The 21,721-nt window shown below is 42.3% G+C and overlaps 1 long non-coding RNA gene and 1 pseudogene across 7 annotated transcripts in view; one reads left to right on the top strand and one right to left on the bottom strand.

Annotated features, from left to right (window-relative positions):
* The window catches only part of LOC110349211 (uncharacterized), a 38,515-nt gene extending 34,223 nt beyond the window's left edge, over window positions 1-4,292 (bottom strand). The window contains exons 1-2 of one of the 3 annotated variants that reach the window (XR_015443517.1): window positions 4,155-4,292; window positions 3,067-3,225 (exon numbers count right to left, since the gene is read on the bottom strand). This is a non-coding gene — a long non-coding RNA (uncharacterized LOC110349211). Of the gene's footprint in view, window positions 1-3,066; window positions 3,226-3,409; window positions 3,547-4,150 lie in introns of those variants that run through there. The other 2 variants (XR_015443516.1, XR_015443518.1) reach the window with 2 other exon arrangements.
* Window positions 1-16,557, top strand: part of LOC110349212 (RWD domain-containing protein 1 pseudogene) — a 42,522-nt pseudogene extending 25,965 nt beyond the window's left edge. The window contains exons 3-4 of one of the 4 annotated variants that reach the window (XR_002395034.2): window positions 12,666-12,812; window positions 13,581-16,555. The product of XR_002395034.2 is annotated as an RWD domain-containing protein 1 pseudogene, transcript variant X2 (transcript). Of the gene's footprint in view, window positions 1-71; window positions 3,074-8,001; window positions 9,668-12,665; window positions 12,813-13,580 lie in introns of those variants that run through there. The other 3 variants (XR_015443514.1, XR_015443513.1, XR_015443512.1) reach the window with 3 other exon arrangements.
* Window positions 16,558-21,721: the final 5,164 nt, after the last annotated feature.

Raw genomic sequence — 21,721 nt, 5'->3', positions numbered from 1 at the left:
GAGACAGGGGTTATGGGTTTTTGAAAGGACAAGCCCAGAAGTAAAGTTTCCTTCTCATTTTGTCTCATCAGGCATTACAGGACTTATCACTATTGATTTAACATGTATTTCTAAAGAAGGTGAATCATGTGGTGAGCCAGTCTGAGCAAGAAATGGACCTGTACGTTTTCTAAAATGACTGAAATGGCACAAAATCAGATTGCCGAACTATCTTGAAACCAACAATGTTTCATTTAGTCCAAGTGTCTGGTTGTGAGGTTTAGGCAAGCTCCTCTATAGAAAACACTTGGAGTTCTGTAGAGAAAACGAAACCTTAAATATAGAATGCAGGTAGCATGCCATGTCTGAAGAATTTTATTGAACAGAGAGCGAGCGCTCAGCCATTATACAACACCAGCTGTGGAACCCTGCCTGCTCAATCTACAGGCCTAAAATCCCTGGAAGACAATATTAGCACTGAACCAGACTTCCAGATTTCCTGCCTCCTCTGAATTCATATCATTTCCAAATGGCTGGGTTGCTCCTAGGAGCCTGTACCATTCATTGCCTTGTAGGGAAAGCACTGGCAGAATCACTTTCCATTTGTTGCGTAAGAACATCATCTTCATTTAAGTGATTTAAGCCCGATTAAATTTAGCTGCCAGCTTTTAAAGTACTCTGCAGAGCATTCCAACCCAGAAAGGGAAGAGCCATGCCAGCAGGTTCCCTGCAATCCTCTGCCTCCTACCTTTGTGCAGGCGCCTTTCCAAGCAGCTGGGCCAGGCGTCACCGTCACCGGGAGAGTGATCCTCTGCCAGGCTCTGAGGTGTCTGGCTGAGCCGATCTTCCCACCCTGCAGCCCTGCTGGGGAAGGCAGTGGGGCCTCCCTGCACTGCCTGCCGCTTTTGCATTGTTCTGGTCTCAATTGCTTCCTTCTCTTTCTTGCTTCTAAGGTAAATGCAGCCTGTGGTTTTTGTTTTGTATTTTACTTCTATATTTAAAATGGGGAGGGGGTTGTCTTTCCATTTTTTGCTTTTTGACCAGCCTTGTGCGTTTCTTCTTGCTTTGGCTCTCCCACTCTCCCATCATTTACCGAACACTCGAAGCCACACGGGAGCACTGGATGAGCAGTTTCTCCTAACGAGCGTCCGTCTTTTTGTTTGCTTCCCACTCCCTTCCTGCCTTCAGAGTGAGGGCAGGCAGAGGGGGCAGGAATGGGGATGTGGCTGTACAGCCGTCCTCCCTGGAGAGGGCCGGCCCATCTCGCGGTGGCACACACAGTTCCACAGACCTCCTCCCACACCTTTCCGATTTGTTGTTTTAATAACACAAAAGGTCTCATTTGTGCAAATTTTGTGTTAGGGTTTCCATTTCACTCCCATGTGCTCATTATTTGGAAAACTAAGCAGAACAACTAAATGACCTAAAAAGAGGTCCTCGGAATCCTTGAAGTGGGTTATGGCCGTTACACACAGTACTGCCTTCCCTTGATCAGTACCCTAAAAGAATGTATAAAATGGTGTTTTGTAACCAGGTCCAAATGCTCCAGGCTTGATTAATTATCGGGGCCTAGCTTAGATGTTACACAATTGCCAACTACTTTGAGGTCCCCTGTTCTAGCCCAGTATACCCAGCTGGATAAACAACAGTCCAAGCTCAGCTTCCTGAACAAATGGTAAAAATTGATAATGTTCTACATTTCTAGAAGCACAGGTGCTTCAGATCAATAGGGGTAATCTTGTGGAAACAACCAACGCAAAGTCTTTTTATGAGAAAGAGAGCTTTTGTGTTTACAAGCTCAGGTTTGGGAAGAAGTGGGAATTTTCTTGGTGCTAAAAATGTTTCCTTTAGAGCTAATGGGTTGGTAACATTGCTGTGGTTTATTGAGCTCTTAGAAAAAGAAGAAAAGAAAAACAAAACGATAAAAGTAATAAAACTCGAACTACCACCATCAGCTTATTACAGCAGTTAACTTCCTGCTTATGAGTTTTTCAAAGATGACTCCCATGAAAGCTTGAGATAAATAAATACACTCTTATGAGAAAGATAATCATTCTCTAAGCTTGCTCTTATCAGAACATACCCAGGTAGAGATGGAGAGTCCTACTGGAATAGGAGTTTTCAGTGACTTAGAAAGGTTTCTCACGATTGAATGGATAACTTCATAATTAAGTTTGTGAGTCCAAGTTTATCCAGATTCCACTGTACATGATATGGATATTCTCTACCCAAACTCTCGGAAGACAGATATCCCTCTGTAAATTACAGGCAAATGACAAAATACCCATTTTAGCTTCTCTCCAGTTGGGAGAAGTAAGGTAAAAGTAAGTGTCGTTCTTATGGTGAAGATACATCATGTGACTTTAAACAGATCTTTAACCTTCTAGGCCTCTGCCCTTTGGTGTCTAAAACAGGGAGTTGAACTAGGATCCAGTGCTAATAATCTGGACTTCTAATTAAAAGTGATGAAGAACGAGGATTCTGCAGTCAGATAGGCCTGGTTTCAAACACCAGCTCCACAACTGTGTAGCTATACATTCTTGGGCAAACCAGTTAACTGTTCAGAGCCTCAATTTCCTTATCTGTAAAATGGCTATAGTAATAGCACCTATTTGAAAAAGCTGGGATAAGGATTAAATGAGATAATTACATGAAATCCTTACCTTTGGGCCTGGCTTATAATAGGTGTTAGATAAATGTTAGTTTTCATTAGTAAAGGCCACAATATTATAACAAAGATAAGTTAAACGTGGTTTCCATTTTATTGCCACAAGTTGATCAGTTTTTATAAGAATGAATTAGTTGGGCCAATGAGTCATGAGAGATCAAGACTCTTATTGTTCCAACTGCAGAGGCTGATGTTAACAATATGGCGTCCGTATTCCTACTTCTAATGTTTTTGATGCCAAACAGTATTAGAGGTGTTGTGAGTACAGATGAAATGTTGCAGGGAGAGGGGATAGGGGATATTCTGATTCCTAATCAAAATACTATGGCTGGTCCAAATCAAATCCATAGCATCAGAGCACTTCTTGATAAATGAAAAGGATGGAGATGGAGAGGAGAATCAAGGACCATGATACTGACCAGGGCTGAGGAAGGCCTGTCTTCTAGTCACACTTAAGGTAACGGAGTGCACTTGAGCAAGATGTTTGAGCCTCAGTTTTCTCCTTGTTAAAATCAGGATCATAGCCGCTCGGTCCTTCCCATTAGACCAAATCAGATGATGTACGGTCTCAGAGCCTCCTGCAAATGCAAGGTAATCAGTGAAAGATCCCAAATGAGAAGAGCAAAGCAATACTGAAGTAAGTCCAAGGAAATAAATGCTTTCAGTTCTTTGAATTTATTTGAAATCAACAATTTCCCTTTTTGATTTTCCTCATCTGAAGTGTGTATCTAATTGCTGTTCTATACAAACAATGACTTTCACCTGGAAAGTAAGGCTGGCAGATTCCCCTGCCCATTGGTTGGATCCATGGTCTCCCTGTGGGCCAAGTGGACCTGTAATCATCGTCTTTGTGTCTGTCTCTCCCCATTAGGATAGCAGGTCCACAGAACCAAAGACTTTGCCTGCCTAGTTTACCAGGCTATAATACTTGACCCTTGACAGGTAATCAATGTTTGTTGAAAGAAAGAATACACAAAGGTCGCCTCCCCATCAGAAGACTGAAGTGGAAGTCCTAGAAAAAGAAACAAAAGTAGAGAGAGAAGTTCTGGCAATGATTCAGCAGGATCCTTTGCTATGCACCCCTTCCCCGGCTCCTCTTGCTCCCTTGACTCCATGGGGAGAAGGCTGATTATTGCTGATTTAATATACTTTTTAAACCCAAGCCGAAAATAACTTCAAAAGATGATGCCATTCTGGCCATACATAGTGCTACAACTGTGAGATGCCACTTATAGTAAAGTAAAATACAGTCTGACTCTTTTTGGTTGCTCTTGTGATGAAACAGTGGTTTTGGCTGACTTTAAAACTGCTGCCTAAATGAAAGGATGAGAATCTTCTGGGAAATGTAGCCTCTTAATGGAAGGCTGAGGTTTGAGATGGTTCCCACGCAGTGATTTTTTAAATGCTAGTTGGTCACACTGCAGCGGCTGCACCTCTATCATAATGTTATATAATTACTGTGCAACTTTGTCACTGCCTCTTACAAAATGGATTGAAACTTACCCACCTAGGTCAGCTCCACTGCTGACACTGTTCCAGAATCTGCAGAGTTCGTTGGAGTTGCATTGGCAGAACTAGGGAAATTGGCTTGTGTGGCCACCACTCTGTAAGGGATAACATAAAACCAACATTTTGGGGACAAATGGCTTGAGAAAAACTGAGCTCAGTGCCTTAGTAAATGTTTGATCTAAGTGACTCCTTCCCCCACTCCCAAACTTTGACCTTTAGCCTAGCATGTTGGAGCCTGAAGCATGTGAGAAGCTATTTTAGTCAGAACTCTGGGATGTGGGTAACAGAAGCTGACTCCAAATATGTTAAGCAAACAGACACAGTGGAAGGATCTAGAGTAGCTTTCAGAACAGGAGGAGAAGCTGAAGAGTCTACTTTATAAAACTACAAGAGAAGCTAGGAATTCAGGTTTGGGGAATAATTTTGTAGTTTCCTTAGTTCCGTAGCCACCAGGGTAAATGATTTCCAACCATTCTGTTACTGTCACTTCTCGGGACATTGAATTCCAGGTCAAGAGCATCCGATAGGTCTCTTCAGGGAGGTGCTCAGCCTCCCTTTGTCAAGGACAGGGGGAGGGACGGAGGAAAGTGAGTCCCCCCAAAATCAAGTCTCTCCTTTCCTAGCCTGCTGTGGCCTGGTGGCTCCCCGTTGGCAGGGGAAGATGGAGTTGGTGCTGTGAGAAGGAGGCATGGAGGTGCGTCCACTGCTGTCTGGCTCACATCTCACAGGTCTACCTTTTCCCTTCTCCATGCCCTGAGCTGTGAATTCAGCACAGCAGGTATTTCCATAGGAAAGCAGCAGCGTGTGCTCTTTCTCCCTGGGAACAATCTGAGATGTGTGTGCAGCTTAGAACCTTGAAGAAGGAGAAAAATGAGTGAAAGGAGTGGTGGTGGAGGAGGCAGAGGCTGGTACCACGCCCTCCTGTTGAGCAGCTAAGCTGCCTCAGTTTTCCTGGAGATAGCACACTTTCAATTTGATTTGGGAGAAACCTCAATTCTATTTCAGCTGCAGTACCCAGAATTTTTGTTGGTGATGATTTTAAATGGAAAGGGAAAATAAAGATACAAGAATTCCTTTCATTTCTTTTTCCACAACTGACCTCTCTGAAGTTTTTATTACATGATATAATCATTTTTTTCATTGATTAGGCAAACAAAAAGTATATAAGGGTGCCAGGAGAACAGAGAAGTTACTGGGGAGGCCCCTTCCTCAGGCAGCATGGTTATCTGTGCCTTTGGGAGCCTCCCAACTCTCCCATCCTGGGTTTATTCTGCCCCTTGTTTCCATATAAGTAACCTCTCAGGTGAAAACAAACTAACAACCCATAACGCACCCCAGATTTCACCCAAATGCATCCCAGGGTGGAACTAAAGAACAATTCTCACTAGACAAGAAATGTCTTTCAATTAAATGTCATGCCTGTGCAGGTTCTAGTTAGGAAATAATCTAAATCTGTTACTGTTGTACGGAATATATGGGTTTGTTTCTCCCTTAAACCCACTGTGACATTCTTAAAAATGTTGGTATATCTTATATCACTAGTAAAAAGTTAGTAATTGACTTTCATTATTTTCATTATGAAATAACATATGCAAAGACACTTGTCGTAATGCTTGGCGTGTGACAGTATCTTGTAATATCTTCAATGGACAAATATGTAACTCAAAGATGAATAAGGTTATCAGGAAATTCTTCCTTCAGAGACTTCAGTGTCTATTGAGGAAGAGAGCAAATTAACAAGAGACTGGAACAAATGAGACAAAGTGTACTGTCTGCTGCACATAGGTCCCTCTTTATAATCAACATTTGGTGGGTAAGTGCGGATTTTTGACAACTCAGCATTCATTCCACCTTGATTTCCACTGGAAAGTCTAGTGATATGTTAAACACAGGCACTTTCAACACTCCAGTCATCAACAAACTGCTACCTGGCCCAAGTTGGAACAGAGGGCAAACCCCAAAGGGAAGAAGGAGGATAGAGAGGTTGAGAAATGATATGTGATTTGTTTGGGGGCTGAGTAGTGGTGATACTATTGCCTGATTCCGAGACAAATCCCTCCCCACCCCACCAGTTTCTATCCATTTCTGAGTCTTCTGGTCCATCCTGAAAGCTGATAGGAACATTTCCAATAACCATAACTTCCTGTGGTTAAACAATGGAAAACATCAAAGGTCCTCTTGTGAAAAGTGGGGTGTAAGACTGAAAGCAAGAGAGCAGTGAGGGGTCTACTGCAGTGAGTGGTGGTAAGAGACTGAACTCACTGTCTGGATGCAGAAAGGGAGGACAGACTACAGAATACGAAGAGATAGACCTAGCTGGTCTTGGTGGTGACTGGATGCAGAAAGCAAAGAATACAAACACATAAGATGAAAAATTTCTCAGTGAAACAAAATAGGGCAGCTCTCTAATCTCCGTTGTGTCTGTTTGGATTTGGCCTTGGTTTGGGAGCTTTTTTCAACTTGCTAAGTCTGCCTTCTTCCATCTCCATCCTCCCAGCCCTGTGACATACACATCACTTCCTGTAAAAAAAAAAAAAAATTCCATTATCCTGGAAACTTGGCAGGGATACCAAACTACTCTCCTCACTTCATCTTCTAGGGCCCAGGGGTGCATGTTCAAGAACATTCTTGGAAATAGTTCTGGATAGCAGGTAGCACTCCAATATCAACAAGCATACTGTAAGGATGACCGTGTGTCACAAGGATATTTACTTAAATTTGTGATCCCAATGACATGATCACCTACGTGACCACAGCCCACTCAGTTCACATAGCCTGACCAGGTATTCCTAAGGTGTGCTGTGCTACCAGGTCTGTTACAAAGGAGAGGTGCTGAAGTTCTTCTGGTCATGTGGAAGGAATTCAAAAGTGCTAGGGTGTGCAGAGCTGGACTTAGTGGACCGTGTTTTCCACTGAAAAGGAGCACATAGGGCACAAACAGAGAGCAGCTTGCATGAGTCAGAGCATACCCTGCCTGCTTGTCCTTTGCACCATGTCTTTTAAACCAATAAATAGAGTAACACCCATAGCTACAACCTCTTATCTGCAGGAAAATAAGCCAGTAGCAAAGTTGAGCCAGTCACTGAACAAGAATCTACAAGAACCAAAGACTCCACTCTCCCTAGAAAGCCCCTAAGCCCTGGATTTGGGGGTTCACTTGTGAGATGGAAAAGATGAGTTGACAGTCTGGTTGGGTTTTTCTTATTTTCTCCTATTAGAAGATACCGCAGAAACTGCAGATCTTAAAAAAAAAAAAAGAAAGAAACAAAAATCAAATATTTCAACCAACACATCAATGGTATCTGGAATATCACAGTATTTCTTGGATGATCCCTTGAAAGATAAAATCATAATGGTAGTGTGTTACAGTAACTTCTGGAATCTCAGCATTTTCAAAATCATGTCATTGAATAACTCGTATGTAGGGTTGTTCAACTATGTTCCTTCAGATTGTGAAGTAAATCTTTTTTTTTTCATTAGATTCATTGGTACATTTTAGGTATACGATACGATGACATTCACCATTGGGAATTTGTACCTTTACATGACGTATCTTGGTTCTTCTTTCCCCCTTCCCCTGCCCTCCCTTCAACCCCTCCACCCCTCCCTATTTACAAAGACTTTGTTTCCATTTTCTCCTTTTCTCATATTTTTTCCTTTCCCGTCTTTCTTTTCCCCTATATGAAGGAAATTTTAAGGGATGATAGGAAGAGAAGATAAAAAGATATCTCACAATTTATGCCTTTGGACAAATTTGCTAGATGACTATTAGATCATTATATGTGTTGCTGCTTGTTCACCTGTGTTTCATTTCAAATAAAATTTCTCAATTTCTTTCAACAAAGCTTACTTCGTAGAAAAGCCTCAAAATCAATTTGTGCTGCTTCACCAGTTTTATGCATTTTAAATTTAAGGAAACAACAATTAAGACATTTTCAATGATGAAAAGAACTCTATTAAGCTGCCACAAATGTCAAAAGTTCCTGGTTATGCTAACACTTTTGTAATTGTTCTGGAAACCCCACGCACCGGAATAGACCTACAACACCAGGCATGACTCACTGAATACTTCTATGTACATACCGTCTCTAAAACGCTCTCCAGTTGGGATTTGTTTTCTTCGAAGAAAAAAAAAGATGAAATATGGTGCAACAAATCCAAAAGTTCATACTGTGAGTTTTGGGGGAAGTTCTTTTGCCTCCTCACACAAGAGCATTAGAAGACGCTGCAGTTTTCATTAATAAAGTAGCCAGATGGGCTAACATTAAAACAGGTTGAAACTTTGAAATTCTTCCTAGAGAAAAAAAAAAAAAAGCATAGAGAACATGTGGGTTCTCAGATTTCCAAATGGTCTTCATTTCCTCTTGTGACTTTATTCCAAAGTTTGTTTTTAAAAAATTGTGGGTGCTAGCATATGACTGGTGTTCTAGTCTCCTGAGCTCCTGAGCAACGCTAAAGAAAATGTGGGGTGGCACGTGAAGGCCTGGATCTACAGTGCAGAGGCTCATTGGTACCCTCTAATCACCTGTACTGAACGTTCTCTGTAACTTCAAATACTTGGAGTGGATGTACCAAAGCATATGGCATCCCAATATTCTGGATTTCCCCCAAAGTGTATGTTTGGTGGAACTTCCCATACTAACGTGGTGCATTTTTTACTAGAAATATTCAGGATTAGAAATATTCAGTTTAGAAATCAGTGGTGAACCAAATCAGACTTGGCAGTGCAACTCCAACAGGTAACTTAAAACAGGTTATAGATGGGAACATACATCTGCATGCTAATAGAGTTCTGCCATTTGGTTGTCATCAGGGACTTGCAATGAGAAGTCATCCCAGTCTCAGAAAAACTTAGAGGGACAATGTAGAGGAAGGAGCAAGGCCAAAACCCAATTATGGAACTGGAACATGAAGTAGAGCCTTTGAGAAGGAATCGAATGGAAACCTCGCGGTTGGCAATGGAGCAGGAGCTCAGAGCAGAGCTTGGGCCTGGCTGACCTGACACTGAGCCACATGAGCTGTTTCCACCTCTTAGGCCTAAGGGCAGACCAGACCGGCCAGCACCTGTGACAGCACTGAGCTACAGAAGGTCTGGGTGGTTTCGGCCAGAGGCTGAGCCTGAGTGTAGGAATGCAGGGGGAGATGCCAGGCAGAATGGCCAAAGAACACCCACACTAAAGTCCTCTTGGCTCCCACTGCTGTTTTTCACAACTTCATCCCTTTGGCAAGCTGGTTTTGTAACATGGAATGCCTGAGCCCAATTTTGGGGGACTGTTTATCCTTTAGGATGGAGCTCAAAACCCACCTTCTCTAATATACCCTTCCTGATTGCTACGCTTTGTATACATCTCTGTGATGACACTTACTGCACCTCACTGTGTCCTGTTCTTTTTAACAAGTCTCTCTCCCTGCCTAGCCTTAAGTTTATTGCCCAGGCAGCCTTGACATTTCCTGGGTCCAGCATAGCACCAGCAGAGAATAGGATCTCAATAAATGGTTGATGAAAGGAAATGAATGGCGTGATTAAGTGAATAAATGTTTATTAAAGGAAATCAATCAAATAACAGATTAATACCATACACTGATATAAAACACAAAAGAGTAAGAGCAGATAAGGTGTGTATTCTTGACTATCTTGGTCCCTACGGATTACCTTATTTCACCAACAATGCAAGACGTTAAGTGCTGCTCTAACATCCGTGTTACGGACAAGAGAATGGAGCCACTGTAGTAGTCTTGAAGAATGTGGGCTCTGACCTGGGATTTGCATGTTCTACTTAGTGACAGAATCCCTTGGCCTTCACTCCACCACAAGAGATACGGTCACTGTTGGTGGTGGAGAAAGTGTGTTAGGAGGCTCTGCCGTGTCTCTGTTGCCTTCTTCTCCCTTGTGTCTTGGATTAACAAGAAGAGTACATCCCTTGCAATCCTGTGGACAGGTCCTCCATATTTGCCTTTCCTCTCCGGATTGTAGAGGCCTTCCTAGAATTCTCCTGTAACCTGTTTACCCTGCTAGCCCAAGGGTATGAAATATAGCAGGAATTGAAACGAAATAATAAGGAATTAAAGAATAAAAGAAAAAGAGGGTGGGGATTTAGCTCAGTGGTTCTGCCGCCTGCCTCGCAAGCACAAGGACCCGAGTTCGATCCCCAGTACCAAAAAAAAAGAAAAGAATAAAAGAAAAAGAAACCAATGCCAGGCTGGGGATTATTGCTCTGTGGTAGAGCACTCACCTAGCATGCACAAGTCCCTGGGTTCCATCCGCTCACCACATACACATTCTCACACACACACAATTTTCACACTCACTGAAAATGCTTGTCTGCCTTGTACACGCAAAGCCCTCTACATACATTTTCCTCTTCAGTCATCACTCCACTAATGGGGCACTATTTCTTTATCCCACAACTAAAACATAAAGCACCCGAGGGGCTCTAAACTTTAGCAAGGGGCCCAGCCGACCCTTGTTTGGTGCAATTCAACACTTGCCACGCACCTCCTATGGAGGTGTGCTCTCCCCACATAGCATGTGGCCACCAATACTCCTTGGTGTTGGGGACACGGCCCTACTCACCTTCACCGGCTCTCATTCAGAACTTCCTTTAAAAGCATGACATTAGTGGCAGTTTTGTGGTCTGTTTTTTGGAAAAAGTCACAAAGCCCCATTCATGGATGTAAAATCTTCAGCAGCACTTAGAGAGGAGCTAGGTAAGATGGTGGGTGAGATGAACAGCACTTCCAGTTGGAAAATTCAGAATCCTCTTTCCTCTTTCGCTCTTTAACAACTGGTGTGCTCATAGCCCACCTGCAGCTGTTTTCGGTGACCTGTTCCTGACAGACACTAACCTGTTGAGATAAGGCACCAGGAAGAGAGACGAGGGCCCTGTCTGCAACCCCGCGCTGTTTGCTTTGCAAAATTCCAGACTGTTTAATCTGCTCTACCTCATCCTAATAATTCCAGATTCCACTTTTCATAATGACTTTCCCCTCCTTAAATGCCTACACAGTTATCTTTGAAGGAGAAAAAGCATAGATGAATCATTTGCAGGAAATAGGGGGGAGAGACGTGTGGTTGGAACGGCAGATGGCTGTCTGTGTGGGCACCCAGATGTCTCTGTTGTTCCTTCCACCACCCTCTGGAGCCAAGTGAGTCCCTTGGGAGTGCATGTTCATTCCAGGGTGGGGGCTGCATCTGCTCTCAGGTACTAACATGTAAATCTATGTCTGCTTGGATTCATCTGAAGACATCCACACCACAGGCTCACGCCCGGTTGGACAATGTACTTATCCTCTCCTGGAAGTTTTGACATGAGGCCTATTAAAGAGAAAACGATAAACTGCTTTCAATTACTGGCAACATAACTTCTTGTGCTGTCTTTTTTCTCCTCTAGGATATGAAGTAAATGTGTGAATATTCTCCATGGGCCCTGATATCATAAGGGATTGTCAAATGCCTTGTTTGTCAAATGTCAAACTAGAGGAGGGAGACTGTATATTCAGATAAAAATATGGGTTAAACAGGAAAACACACTGTTCTTGGTAGAGTTTATGGTGGTGGGAGAGTGGGGAGAATATAAAGGCAATATACGGTAGTCACGAGGCTAAATGCCCATGTGTTGCTCCCCAAAATGTGGAGGTGACACATACAGATATTTTCCTAGAATCCAAAAGAACATAAAGTTTGAAAGACTACACCTTCTCAGAAGGCTTCATTCCTTTTTTGCTTCCATTTAAATTTCCAAATGTAGGGCCGGGGATTTAGCTCAGTGGTTTCGCTGCCTGCTGCGCAAGCGCAAGGACCTGAGTTCGATCCCCAATACCAATAAATAAATAAATAAAATAAATTTCCAAATGTTATGTGGATGTTTGTGCTAAGATAAGTATTTGCTATTTTATTTTTATATGTAGGAAGTTCGTTTATGGTAGATCCTTTGATCGATTTTTTAAAATTTTTCATTTTCACCACTACCATGTGACTTTCAGACTCAGCACAGAAATATGCAGAGGGATAAAGATTTGCCTTTTTTTTCCCCCTTAGGATGATAAGCATGTTAGTAAAACATGAATCTAGAAGTTGGACACATGTCTTAGCAAAATTATTATCTGTGACTTGGGGAAAAAATTATTGTGGTTTAGCATTTTTATTAATGAACATTCCTCTAAAAATCATTTTAAAAAATAAACATCTGATTATACATGATTAAACTCAGCCCAGAAATCAATCCGAAGGACAGTAAAAAATATTTCAGCAATCACAAATCTTGTTAATAGAACTTCCATCCCCGTCCCCATTATGATCTGATAACTCTTTTTATCTGAGAATCATTCACATTAATCTCCACAAAAGCACTAATTCTGAAATCTGGGTTTTTGGGGGGGGGTTTTGGTACCAAGGATTGAACTCGAGACCTTGGGCCAGAGAGGAAATTCTGAAATCTTAAAGGCTTTACAATTATTATTCATAATTTTAAGACATCATTATACCAGCCCAAATTTTGTACCTTTGCAGGCGTCCACTCCCCCACGTGACCTCCGTGCCTGGGCCTCTTCCTAAATTCACATCCGGGCTGCAGTGCCCAGCTTCTGCGAGAGAGGGCAGGGCTTTGCTACAACCACATTTTACACATAGCAACCAACGGGAACCTCAGCGGCTAAGGTACGCAGATCTGACCTGAAGAGACGCACATACCTTCCACTTTATAGCTGCCCTCCTGCCTTCTCCTCAGGCAGTGTAATGAAGAGGAGGAATCTAACTTCCCTGAGGGCTCCCTTAAATGGCTGGATAACAATCCAAAAATGCAGGGGAATTAAAATCTTTCAAGGGATTAGAGCACAGGAGAAGATCTTTCTCCAGTGCCCCTTCCTCCCACCTCCCCACTCAATGAATTGTTTCAAAGTGACAGGCAGGATGCAGCAACTACTGTTCCCTTGTGCAGCTATGACCAGCTGTCTAACACGCCACCCATTATTCGCATTCCTTCCGGTCCTGCCTCACTTCTCCTTCCCCCTGGACTGTCTACCCTTGGGATTGCACCTCCCAACAAAGCCTAAACCATAATCTTTGCCTCGGGTTTTATTCTGTAAAGAATCTGGCTAAGACAAGTTTTGTTGTTTTTTTTTTTCTTCAATGTTCTCCCTCCAGTTTGGCTTCTTGCCTACAGTCCATTTCCTTTTTAGTAAGACGGAGGAATGAAGATCTTTAATTCTTGTTAAGGTTAACCAGAAGTGTGTCTAGGTTAGGAATCTCTTTCCTGAGTCTCATCTGATTCTCCAGTGCATTTAATCTCACAGTATGGTTGGATAATGTCTGCGGGTGTGGCACGGTGACATCGTACATGCTTAGCACACATGAGGCACTGGGTTCAATCTTCATTACCGAAAGAAAAAAATAAAACTGGATGCTAGTATTTTCTTTTTCCTTTAGGTATTTCCAAACTGCTTGCTGACCTTCATCTTACTATCTGTGTTGCTATCCTCCGTCTTCCTGGTATCCTTGACACCTATTTTGCATTCGTGGAATTCCAGAAATGTACCTAAGATAAAGTCAGATCAAACAGATATCTCACAACCTTTGGATTCAAGATGTTCCATTTTGTGGAAAATGTGTAACTGTTAATCAGCAGCGGAGGAGTGTCCTCTGCCAAGCGCCATGTGGTATTCCCGGATTGTAAACAGACACTATACACCAGCGGGGAGACAGAAAGAGGAGCCCCAAGATTTTTCCACTTCTTTCTTTAATGGGCCAGATAGTATCTTGTTATGGAGGGGTGTGGAAGAGGAGAATGCTTTTTAGATGCTTTGTCTTTTTACTCTTTCTGCTCAATGCAAAAGTCAGAACCTTTAATGCCAGACAGAATATTCAAGCTGCCATTTTAATGAGTAAGAATTCTTCAGGAAGTTCACACAGCTAATCCATAGGTGAAATCCACCGGGAGTAACTTCTGGGATTACAATAAAACAGAAAAACCCAGGGGCTCTTTGACCCTGAGCCATCATCCTAAGAAGAGAGGATGGTTTCATTACATTTTGAGATTTAGAATGAGCTGAGAAGACAAAGTTAGACATCAATAAATTATGTTTCACAGTACGCGTTCACATAATCCAGTGGCTCTGCTTTTTCTTTTTTCTGTGTGAAGCTAATACTTGATTAAGGGTATTTAATTTCACTGGCTATAATGAACTTAATATTATGGTTGAAAAATAAGATTTAAAAATAGGTTACAAAGTCACCTTAAAAATGGGTAAGGAATAGTCAAGCCATAGAAAAAGAAATTCAAACAGGTTCAAACCTACAAAAAATCCTTAGTTGGATCCTTAACAAGAAGCACAAAGTTACCATGAGATAACAATATCCATCTGTCAGATTAGAAAAGTATGTTTTGTTTTTTTTTAAGACAGGGTCTCGATTTGTAGTTTAGTCTGGCCTTGAACTCACCACGGAGCCCAGACAGGCCTCAAGCTTACAGTGATCCTCCAGTCTCAGCCTCCTGAGACTGGAGGTGTGTGCACAGGGTTTTCAAGCTTACTCTATCAGTGTATGGAGAAACAAATTACTGGTGGGAATGAAAACTATTATAATATTCTGAGAGGGCATTTGGATGAGACCTATTGAAATTATAAACTCACACCTGACTAAACAATTCCACTTTTAAGAATTTATCATTTAGATGATACTCACATAAGAAACAGGTATGTACTAGGAGGCTGAGACAGGAGGATTCTGAGTTTGAGCACAACCTGGGTAATTTAGACTCTGTCTTAAAATAAAAAATACAAAGGAACTGGAATTGTAGGTCAGTGTAAAGGCTCTATGTTCAATCCATAGTACAGGGAACAAAAAAAGATGGGAGAATGTGTAAATGTATATTTGTTGCTGTTATTGTTTCCAGGAATGTTGAGCAAACTCAATATCAAGCAATACATAGACTGTATAATGTAGAATATTATATAGCCATTAAAAAGAATGTAGAAGCAAAATTTTAAAAAAAGAATGTAGAAGCTTTGTGTTTTGTTATGATCCCATCTCCAAAATTTAAGTGAAAAATCAAATTGCATTCCTATATGTTTAGCCTGCTATAATTATGTAATAATATCATCTCCATAAATGCATATGCCTTGTGTTTGTGTAGACTCTCTGGACAGATGCACTAGGAAGCTAGTTAACAGTGGTTATATTGAAGGAGAACTATGTGGTCAGCAGGTACTTTTACTATATGTCATTTCCTTCTTTTTTCATTTTATTTTATGCACAAGTATCACTGTTCTGCCCCACATCAGTAATGGTTTATTTTATTAAAGTTTTATTTTACCTTTAATTGGCACCTCATAATTACATATATTTATGGGCCACACTGTGATTTTTGATAGCTTCTACCTTCGATATTGGTTAAAGCAGAGTAATTAGTATTTCTACCCCCTCAAACATTTATCATGTCTTTGTGGCAAGAACATTCAAAATCCTTTCTTTTAGCTATTTTGAAAACGATGCTTTTTTGAAGAAGAGGAAATCAGTATAATAAATGCAGGTGTCTGAAATGGGGCTTTTATCTAATTTGTGAGTAAGTACTCTGTAGTGTACAAAATCTGAGAGCAGCAGACATTTCCTTGGAAGCGAATAAAGTCACCTTTCACGATTAAATCAGAAATTAGAATTATTCATTGGCAGCCCCCTTTACTTTATAATAAATGGATAAATCTTTGTTGCCTTCTTTTCATAACTAACTGACTCTTCCTTGTTAGCACAACCATGTTTCTACTTGTTTTCCTGGAGCTCTTTGCAGTCATCTAACCAGTCCATGGAAAAGTTTCCACAAATGCAGGCTGTGGTCTGTGATCCTCACACTGTCCTTAAAATAAGGACTAATTCGTGGAAGGATTAAAAAGGCTAATTCTTCTGGGCTTTGTAATCTCTGCTTTGTGACAAATTTCATCAGTAAGTTTTCCAAGAAACTCACAATATCAGGAAACAAATGAATCAAAACAATTTACTGCAATACCTAAAATGTACCAATGATTCGAATGAACAATCGATAATGCAAAATAGGAAGAAAAGGTCCAAAGGGGTAGGGGTAGTGGGAGGGGCAGGGGAAAGGAAAGAAGGGAAAGGAAAAATGATGAGAAATGGAAAAAATGGAAATAAAGTCTTTGTAAATAGGGAAGGGTGGAGGGGGTGAAGGGAGGGCTAGGAATGGGGAAAATACAAGAGCCAAGATGCATTATGTAAAGGTACAAGTTCCCAATGAGAAATGTAATTGTGTTGTATACCTACAATGTATCAATAAAAGAATTTAACAACAACAAAAAAACCCAAAAAACAATTTACTGCACTACAGCAAATATTTCTATTTGAGAGAACGAATCATTCCTTACGTAAACATACTTCAGAAAGCATATATTATGTCTTCCGTATGTATTTCTGGCTTGTCTCATTATATCACTCTTTACCCATTTAGTTTCCATAAATAAAATGAAGTATTTTGGAGTTCCCTGTTGTAAGGTCAACTCATCCCATCCGGGGTAGGAAGAGCCCCATCAGTCACTGAATAGAAACATCCTTTTGGCCTTGAAAGTTGACAGTGTTCTAACCCTGCCTGAAGTTCTTGGGGAGCAGCACCAGCTCTCAGGAGGCTGAGACTGGAGGATCACTGTAAGCTTGAGGCCTGCCTGGGCTCCATGGTGAGAATAAAATTCGTACTTTTATCTCCCAGAATATCTTGCATGAACTCAGCAAATACACTGAGCAAGGATTTTTAAAAAGGTACGAGGCAGGGCGGGGGATTTAGCTCAGTGGTTCCACTGCCTGCCTCACAAGCGCAGGGTCCCGAGTTTGATCCCCAGTATCAAAAAAAAAAGGTACAAGGCAAAGTCATTTTGGCAAAACTTAGAGCAGTTTCTGATAGATACTAACAAACAATCCTTTTCCAAGAGGATTCCTATGTTGTCCAGGGAAATGCAATGGAGACCCAGATCAGGAAAGGCCCTGACAGTGAGGGGAAAGGTATGAGCAGGGGTCCTACGCCGTTAAATACAGAATGGAGGCTTCAAAGGGCAAAGAAGAACCTGAAAACATGCTCAGCTATTCACTTAGGGCGAGGCTCCTTCTACTGTGCCCCTCCCCCGAGTCAGCAATGGGAGCAACCTCCCCTCTGCTTTTGTTCAGCATGGAAACAGTCCTTTCTTTACAAAATTCACCTTACAGAACAGTGTTTGCAGCCAAACACATGCTAAGGGCACTTTCATACCAAAGGAAACGGGCCCTTGTGTTGGGAATACCACTTCCTTGGCCTAGTTCTTGGCAATTCCCTAGAAGTTTCCCTCCAAAGTGTTCTTCTGATGCTTTTACTCAACTTTCAATTTCTCTGTAGGCTTGAAATTTTGATAACAAACCATTAGAGGAAAGTGCAGTTTCTTTCCCCTAGAGGAATCACTGCGACTGGCATTTAGAATAACATTTTCTTTCTTTCCTGGCTCCAAATGTAGGCATCTCTCAGTACCTCTCCACATGAGGTAAGGTAAGTATTTTGTCATCGTCTATTAATAGGGAGGGATTCTGAGTCACAGAAAGGCTAAGTGAATTTTCTAGCCCCAGAAAGATGACAAACGCTAAGCAGGTTGATTAGTGCATTCGTTTAGGAAAAGGACAACTGGGTTAGTGTAGCCTCATTTTCCTAGATGGTTACAGTTGCTTCCTAACTGGTTTTCCTGCCCCTAGTTGCACCCTCCCCTCCTGTCTACATATCCTTTTGTTACCAGAATTATATTCTGAAATCACATCACACCCCAGCATAAACATCTTTGATGACTTCTCATGGCCTAAAAAACTATTCCAAACTCTTGAGCATGCCATCCGAAGCCCATCTCCAGGGCTCTGAACTACCTTCCTTGGGTTCTTTGCCCTCCATACTGCTCCCTCGCATGCCAGTGATCACGCACATCTATCTCTCCAAACCTTGGCTCATGGGGGTTCTCTTTTGCCTGGATTACCTTTCTTCTGTTTCTTGCTACTATGGTTTGGATCTTAAATGTCCCCCAAAGGCTACGTGTTGAAGGTTTGTTCCCCAGCCTGTGGCACTACTGGGAGGAGGTGGAACCTTCAGGAGCTGGGTCCTGGTGGAATCAAGTTAGGGTCCTGGGGGCACGCCCTGCAAGGGGGTGCGGGACTCCAGCCCCTTCCTTTTTCTTTGCTTTCTGACCACCAGGTGGTGAGCAGCTTTCTCTGCCTTGGGCTCCCTGTCATGATGCTCTCTCTGCCTTGCCCCAGGTCCAAAAGCAATCAAGTCAGCTGACAGTGGCCTGAAACTTTTGAAACCCTGAGACGAAACAACCGTTTTTCTTTTAAGTTGATTTTTCTTGTGTGTTTGTCACACCAAGAGAGAGCTAACACATTCAAGGATGGGGGAGAGGGAGAAATCTGCCTACCCACAAGTATCCAACTCAGATACCACCTTCTCTGGGTCACTTCCCAGTACCACTACCACTTCCCCTTCAGCCCAAGGTAGATGAACCACTTCTTCCTCTTGTTCCCACAGCACTTCCTTCCTACTGCAATTGCCACTTACTACGTTACAGCCTAGCTACCTAGGCATGTGTCTAACTTCCTCAATCAGACTTTTTGTGAGAGCAAGGCCTGAACCTTAATCTTACTCATTTTCATATGTTCTGGTAGTCATTTCAGTCCTACAAATGCATTTGCTTCTCTATAAACACTTGACACTGTTATTAAAAGATTTTTTTTCCATACTAGGGATTGAACCCAGGGCCTTCACACTTGAGCTGCATTCCTGGCCTTTTTTCTTTCCCCCTGAGATGGGGGTCTCACTAAATTGCCCAGGCTAGGCTTGAACTTGCAATCCTGCTGCCTCTGCTCAGAGGTGCTGGGATTACAGGTGTGCACCACCATGCTCAGCACATGCTCACTTTCTTTTAGGCAAACCCATAAGCAGACCTGGGTCTGGTTTCAGGCTTCCTGAATGAACGCAGTGTACACCAGTTCGAGAGTTATGGCTGCAAGGGCAAGCAGACGAGTTATATCTAGCATTGCATTTTTCTGTTATGAAGTTCTGATACTTGTGGGTAAGGGCTACTTCCTTCCAGTGAACCTTTAAGATATTTCTACACTTGCTAACTAGAGCTGATGGGTGAGGAACCCTGCTCTCGGAGCTATCTTTTGGAGCTTCTCAAAGTGGGCCATTTGTGTAAGCCTCTGGCTGCTGGACTAACCCAGACTTGCTGAATCACAGCCCCTGTCGGGGAGGCCAGGGCATGGACTGAGTATCTCTAGGGGCTTCTAGATTTTTAATTTTGAGACTCACCAATCTGCCTAGGATGCTCTCATGCATCCTGGAACCCTCCACCTAGACATGGGCTTCAAGGAGATGAGCATTATGAATCCTCCCTAAGCCACTGGCTGTCAAAGCAGCTCACACAGTGGAATTCTCTGAGGAGTTTTTGAAAAATACCAATACCTCAGACCTGCCTTAGATCAATGAAACTACTGAAGATAGGACTTGGGCATCTGTAATTTTCAGAAGCTTTGCTGCTAAGCCAGTTTGGCTGGAGGGTAAATATCAGATCCTTCTGATCAAATTCAGGGGTCTTGATCTCTTGCAGCTAGAAGTCCCAGATTTAGGTTACTTTCTGTGTTGCACCCCACCCCCCACTCATATAAAATTAAATCTCACACTGAATTTAACTGGACCGACCCTTCCAAAAAGTGTTAACAAATAGGTATAGTCATGCAAACTGTATGCGTCTGGGGAATCATCCTATCTGCCCTTGTACAGCGGACCCTTGACTTACGAACTCAATTCGTTCACAAGGACTTGTAACTCAAGTTGGTCAGTTGAAGGCTCAGCCTTCAAAGTCTCTCTCCTGTACACAGGCAGATCTCAGTGTCCTTAGAGAGACACTGGCCCAGGATTTCTCAATTAACCACACAGGAAAGGATGTTGTAATGTTCCTTCCAGAACTCTTTAAGGGTTAGGTCTGTACTTGAGACCATCTGGAAGCAGCCAGCATTCAGGTCGTAACTCAATACTTTGTTCATAAATTAAAACTAAAATTATGTTTGTAACCCAAGTTGTTCATATGTCAGGCCAGTCAAAACTCGAGGGTCCATTGTAATATGATTAATGACACAAGCACAAACACATGCTGTAGCTCACTAAGCAGTGTTCCAAAGTCAAACACATCAGGATTTTGGTCTCACTGTGGGGCAGTCTCTTGGGTTCCAATCCTGGCTGCCGCACTGTTACATAACATAGGTAGGCTGGCTGCCTTCCTGTGTCTCTGTCATAGAAGATTTGTGGTTCCTGTCACATCTTTAACAATCAGATACTTCAAACCCAACACTTTCAACAACAGAAATAATTTTCTAACATCCTTTATGCTAAATAAAAAATCTCTCAGTTAGGGCCGGGGATTTAGCTCAGTGGTTTCACCGCCTACTGCACAAGCGCAAGGACCCGAGTTTGATCCCCAGTACCAAAAAACAAAAACCTCTCAGCTCACCAAGTGGATTCACATTGAAGAATGTTACAGCTAAACAGCCATCCCTAAATATCCAAATTACTTACAAAGTAAGTTACCATCCTGACGACATAGCAAAAGGGCTGAAGAGAATCCCACCATAACAAAAGCTTTTCAGGCCAGGTATTTAGCTCAGTGGTTCTGCCACCTGCCTCACAAGCACAAGGTTCTGAGTTCAATCCTCTGTACCAAAACAAACAAACAAACACATAATAAAGGCTTTTCCCTGGGAGACTAGCTAGGTAGGAGAATAACCTGGAAAGGATTCTAAACTTTGGAAGTTTGAAAGAGAAATCTAGAACTTTTGATGGGTCCAGGAAAGCCTATGGGCTTACAGCAAAGAATGTACACTTGTCAGACACTTAATAACAATCTTGGAATCACACATGTGTAAAAATCACTATAGAAACTGTGGTAGGCGGGTGGTCTGTGTACTCAAAGCCAGATATTCTTCTACGATGCAGCTCCTGGCAGTCTTCCTCACTGATGCATGGAAGATTCCTTCCTATCACAGGACAGTGGCTCTCATACCCAGCTCTGAAGATTCCCCACCTCCATGTGAAAAGCTCCCACAGGACACAAAGTCAGAGGGAGGGAGGAAATTCCCAGATGAGATTTCTTGTATGCAGGACTCAAAATATCAATGGGTACTCCCATCAGGGAGGCAAACCGACATCCTAAGAGGTGACGGCTCGTGCCAGTAGATCTCCAATTTCCAGTTCACAGAACATGCAGTGCACACCTGCAGTGACGGAGGGGAGGTGTCTGCTGTAGACTGACGGGAATCTCTGGAGGGCGCTATCAGCGTTCTCAGCACCCCCATTTCCACAGCTTTCTTGGCATCCTGAGCAATCTTGATTTCTTGACTGCTTAACCTCAGCAACCAAGAAGAGTGATAATAAACCAATTGAGTTTGTTCTCAAATTTCTTCCCCGAACTTTGTATGGATTGTTTTTTCTAGTCCTGAGAGCTAAGCTGACACTACACTGTTTTTTTATTACAGAATGCCTTTCAGTAAGGTTAACAAACATTTAGCAA

The sequence above is a fragment of the Heterocephalus glaber genome, unplaced genomic scaffold, assembly GCF_053883595.1.
Source record: "Heterocephalus glaber isolate CG9 unplaced genomic scaffold, H.glaber_assembly_v1.0 deba00001572, whole genome shotgun sequence".
NCBI lineage: Eukaryota > Metazoa > Chordata > Mammalia > Rodentia > Bathyergidae > Heterocephalus > Heterocephalus glaber.
This window is presented reverse-complemented; position numbering and strand designations above follow the sequence as displayed.